Source organism: Cydia splendana, chromosome 27 (genome assembly GCF_910591565.1).
Source record: "Cydia splendana chromosome 27, ilCydSple1.2, whole genome shotgun sequence".
NCBI lineage: Eukaryota > Metazoa > Arthropoda > Insecta > Lepidoptera > Tortricidae > Cydia > Cydia splendana.
This window is the reverse complement of record NC_085986.1, coordinates 8635278-8640945: the sequence shown is the minus strand read 5'-3', so window position 1 is coordinate 8640945 and position 5668 is coordinate 8635278. Positions and strand designations below refer to the sequence as shown.

General features: G+C 42.0%; 1 long non-coding RNA gene across 1 annotated transcript; it reads right to left on the bottom strand.

Annotated features, from left to right (window-relative positions):
• Positions 1–1198: 1198 nt before the first annotated feature.
• On the bottom strand, positions 1199–4923 carry LOC134803696 (uncharacterized). The gene is made up of 4 exons (XR_010146013.1): positions 4623–4923; positions 4195–4338; positions 2662–3960; positions 1199–2042 (listed from the first exon to the last, which is right to left on the bottom strand). It is a non-coding gene; the product is annotated as an uncharacterized LOC134803696 (long non-coding RNA).
• Between the last annotated feature and the right edge of the window lie 745 nt (positions 4924–5668).

Below are 5668 nucleotides of genomic sequence, written 5' to 3'. Positions count from 1 at the left end.
ATCGGGTAATACAATTAATACAGTAGAGTCGAACAACAGTATTGTGGTTGAGTTAAACAAAAATGATCCAGCCGAGACAAGTCAAATTAATACAGTTGATTTAAACAAAAATAATTCAGATGAGTTCAACCCACATTTATACAAACACCCCAGTCTAGACAGCAAACACCGAGAGTACAATGCCGAAGATGATGGACCATTTATAGTTCATGTCTCTAGAGAGTCTGCACCATCTTCCAATGCCTCTCTAAAACCCATCAATGTAGGCCTTTTGCTTACTCAAGCAAATGTTCATAATATCCAGAAAGAAGGTGGTATTAAATCAGTAGGTCGCAACAGAGTAGCAGTAACTTTCTCCACAGCAGCTGATGCAAATAGTTTCCTAAAACACCCGCTACTAGACAAACATAAGTTTATAGCTGATATTCCTTCATACCATGTGTCGCGTATGGGAGTTGTGCGAGGAGTTCCTTCGGATTGGTCGATGGAGGAGTTAGTCAACGGCACAAACCTCAAAGAAGGTAAAGGAAAAATCCTTAAGGCTCGACGACTGCAACGAAGGGTGACAAAAGATGATGGCTCCTCATCCTGGGTACCAACCCAGTCAGTGGTGGTTACTTTTGAAGGGCAATCTTTACCATCAAAAATCTTCGCATACTACACCTCACTAGTTGTAGAAGTGTATCAACTGCCAATTATTCAATGTAGGAAGTGCCTTAGGTTCGGACATATTCAAACACAGTGCCGGTCTGATGCCAGATGCTATAAGTGTGCACAAAAACACCCCGGTGATGGATGCAATGTAGCTCCAGAACATGTGACATGTATATTTTGTTCCGGCAGACACTTTGCTACAGAAAAAGTATGCAATGAATATGGTCGACAAAAGGCCATTAAACTTGCCATGTCTGAACAGAATATCTCATACGCAGAAGCAGCAGCACAGTTCTCAGCGGTTCGCAGGCCATATTCAGATGTAGCAAGAGTCATGTTTGAGCCGGTTACAGACTCTTCACGATCTTCCCAGTCCCCATGCCACCCTGATACTTTCATGCCAACCCCTCCGCCCACCACTTCATATCGTAAGACCGTATATCGAGCGCCCCGGACGAGGGTCTCCCTCTCCCCCGGTTATGATAGAGTAGCTCACAACAATATTGTCCGAACTCCCCCACCTCAACTGCCCAATGGCCAAGCTCTGAAAGATTCTTCTGCTTACAATAGAATCACTCCTAATGAAGACCTAATGGAGCTCTGTCTAAAATTCTTGACAAACATAATCGCTAAGTGGAGCGATTGCCTACCAGACGACGTTGCACCCTTAATGATCACACTCGCGGAAAGACTTACATTCCATAACGGCCCCCCCGGTCACATTTCTTCAGTGGAATAGTCGAAGCATTATACCAAAGAAACCTGACCTTATTCAGCTCATCAACAATCATGCTGTGACTGTTGCGGCCATTTCGGAGACATGGTTACGCCCAGGCTCCTTTTTCAGAGTGCCGGGCTTCTCATGTCTCCGGGAAGACCGCAATGATGGACGCGCCGGATGTGCGTTGTTCATCAAACGCGGTTACCCTTTCGCCCAAATTTCTATTCCCCCTCATTCGGATGGGATTAATGCCGTAGCTGCCAAGGTTATGGGCATTAATTTCATCTCTATATACATTCCCCATCCTGAAGTAGTTGATATATATGAATTAAAATCTATTCTCAAATCGGTTCCACCTCCTCTTATGATTTTAGGGGACTTCAATTGTCACAATATGTCATGGGGGTCATACCATTCGGATGCATTTTCATCAGCCCTGTTGGATTTATTCGATGAAATCAATGTGGGAGTTATTAATGACGGTACTCCCACGCATCGGGTATACCCAGGACAGAACCCCCAGTCAGTCCTCGATCTATCTGTGTGTTCTCCTAGTTTGTCTTCTTTATTATCCTGGAGGGTATTACGCCAGTCGTTCGGCAGTGACCATTTCCCAATTATTATCACGAAGCCTTCTTCTATTCTTCCAATTCCGTCCCCTGAACCTCTTTTAAAACACAAAATTCAATCAGCAGACTGGCCCAATTACGCATTATTTGTAGAGGAAAGTATGAAAGAGTGGGACACGAGCGAAATGGGTCAAGATGAAAAATATTTAAAATTTAAAAATGTGTTAATAGAGTCCGCCGATAAATTTATACCAAAAAAGAAACCTGCTAGACTTAAAATCCCTTCACCCCCGTGGTGGAACGCAGACTGTACGGCAGCCGTTAAGGAAAGGGATGCCGCTGAAAAAACTTTTAACAATTCCGGAAATTTAGATGATTACATTTCTTTTAAAAAAATCTCGGCACGTACAAAGCGCTTCCTAGCAAAGGCTAAAAAGGGGGGATGGAAGGGATTCTGTGAGAGCTTATCTCCTAGAACCCCTCCATCACTTGTATGGCGGAACATAAAGAGGTTCAGGGGTTCATTTCATCCAGAGTCTATGCCCACCACAGATGCTCCTTGGCTGGCCGACTTTGCAGATAGACTTGCCCCGTCAACTGTCCCTGAAGCATCCTGCTTGTTACTTCCCCCGCTGTCAGGCACCTTGAGCTCACTGGACATGCCTTTCTCATATTCAGAACTCAGTCTAGTGCTTAGTGGATTGAGAAATACTACACCTGGAGAGGATGGCATACCATACTGTTTCCTGTCTAAGCTCAATTCATCTTCACAGGAGTATCTGCTCGGTATTCTAAACCATGCCTTTGACACGGGAGAGATCCCAGTTGACTGGAAGACCCAAGTTATTATCCCAATCCTAAAACCGTCTAAAAACCCAGACGAAGCTAGCTCATATCGCCCGATTGCTCTTTCCGCGACAATGGGAAAGATATTAGAGCATCTGGTTAAAAATAGATTGGAATGGTTTGTGGAAAACAAGGGTATTCTAGCTGACACGCAGTTTGGCTTCCGAAAGGGTCGTAGTACAATGGACAGCTTAAATATCTTAGCAACTGATATCCGACTAACCCTTTCAAAAAACGAATATCTGCTGGGATGTTTTCTAGATATCTCTGCGGCCTACGACAATGTCCTTCTTCCGGTGCTCAGGGCAAAAATGCTACATCTGAGCATTCCCGCGAAGATTGTACATATTGTCACCAAATTGTTCATGGGTAGGTCAATTAAAATTAGGAATGGTAATTCCTATTACCCACCTCGAACTTTGTGGCGTGGTCTCCCGCAAGGATCGGTACTCAGCCCCCTGCTTTACAGTATCTACACCTACGACTTGGAGCAATCTGTCCTATCCTTCTGTAATATCTTGCAGTATGCTGATGACCTAGTCTTATACACCTCAGCAAAGTCAATGGACAAAGCCACTGCTAGTCTTAATACAGCTTTGGGTTACCTCAAGGATTGGCTTGATGAACATGGTTTGACCCTATCGCCAACAAAAAGCTGTGTAGTGACTTTCAGTCGCAGAAGGACCATGCCTGACGCAGATGTCCGTTATGGTGGTGTGATGATTCCAAATAAAGAGTCAGTAAAATTTCTAGGTGTTATTTTAGATCATAAAATGTCTGGCACCTCACACCACAAATATGTACTGGGTAAATGTGAGAAAAATATTAATATTCTTCGAGCATTGTCGGGTGTCTGGTGGGGTTCCCATCCTTATTGCCAGAAGCTACTATACAATGCCATCATACGTAGCCATATAGACTATGGGGCATTTTTAATGGAACCCTGTAATAAGGATGGTCTAGATAAATTAGATCTTATACAGGCTAAATGTTTAAGGATCATACTAGGTGCTATGCTTCCCTCTCCCAAAAATGGCATGCAGGTGGAAGGTGTTGAACCGCCGTTGGCTCTACGCAGACAATACCTCGCCGACAGGTTCTTGATCAAAGCCAGCTCTTACAACAACCACTTGCTGCTCCCACGCTTGCAGGCGCTGGCACTGGAGGTCACTGAAAGTAGATATTGGACATATAAAGCCTTTCCCAGAATAGTAATTTCTTTTTCAAAATTAATTAATATCCACCCCACTTTATATCAATCTGGTGCTAACCCATTATTTGAAGTGGCGTTTGAGACCCTAATTTACTCACCAAAGGTCATATTAGACATAGGAATTTTCAAAGATGATCCAGGAGCAAACAATAAATTTAATAAATTTTTAGATAAATGGCAAGATTACTTACCGGTTTTTACTGACGCTTCTAAGGTGGATCCTGCAAGATGTGTGGGAGCAGCGGTGTGGATTCCACGGTACAATATCGTCCTTCCATTTAAATGTCCTCCTCAAGCGTCCATTTTCACAGGTGAGGCAGTTGCTATTCTTGAGGCTGTCAAATATGCAGACACACATAACATTAAAAAAACAATTATCTTTTCTGACAGTAGGAGTTGCCTGCAGGCAATAGTAGGCAATCAATTAAAATTTAAAGCCAAATTTCCTTTGATTCTTGAAATTAAAGCTGTGCTACGTAGGTGTGAATCGAGGGGCCTACATATTGTTCTCAGATGGGTTCCAAGCCACTGTGGTATTAGAGGCAATGAGGTGGCTGATATATGGGCAAAACGGGCGATTGAGATTGGTTCACTAAAACGGGAAACTTACAGTACTGACCTGTTGAGTTGTGCACTATCTGATATGTTTAATACATGGCAGAGGCAATGGGATATCTCTAGATTGGAGACTGGTAAACATTATGGCTGTGTACAACCTCGAATTACTCGAAAACCATGGTTCTATCGATTCCGTACTTCTCCAAAGTGGGTAATATCCACCATTTGCCGTTTACGCTTAGGCAAAGTATGTACTCCGTTATTTCTGGCTATGATTGGTGTCCGTGCGAACTCATTGTGTGAATGTGGGTTGGATGAGGGCAACTTGGACCACATCTTCTTTGCTTGTACAAAATGTAGCTACTCACTATACGATGTACTACCCGAAAATGTTCCACGACCTATATGCTTTAGCTCGCTTCTTTGCCACATGGATACTAAGCTAACTTCTATTCTAATTAAATATTTACAAACAAATAACATAAAACTCTAAATATTGTCTTATCTCTTCTAATTTAATGCGTATAATTCATGTCAATCTATACTCGTTTTATTCTAAACTCTATATTTCTATATTATATATATCGTTTTCTTCTCTTCCACTTCCTTCATGTTGGCACTACTAACGTTCTGTCATCCGCTTCCCGCTTTTTTGCTAATCGTTGTATTCGTCATGTGTTTGTCTGTGATGTTCATAACAATTATTTGTTTTTAGGTTTCCCCGACTACATCCTCCCAAAAATGCAAAATTATTATACCGAACATTCTCCTCACGTGTGAAAGTCAACACCGACATTGGCAAATCCACCCTGTGCAAAATTCCAGGGAGTAAGCCAGAAAAAAAAAAAAAAAAAAAAAAGTACATTGTTTGATTTGTTTGTTAGTGAAATAAATAACATTACATTACAGTTTTACAGAAACTACCTTCCTAGAGAACACAAAATTAGATAGACTACAGAGTTATTATATATAGAGTTGTATAGAGTTAACCTTAAACTACCCTTAAAAGTAGATTTTCAGTCTCCTGGTAGTCCAGTGATAATAACCATTTAAAAAGGAACCGTTTAGCCTCCGATACCGTGCAACGTATCTGACTGTTTCAATATT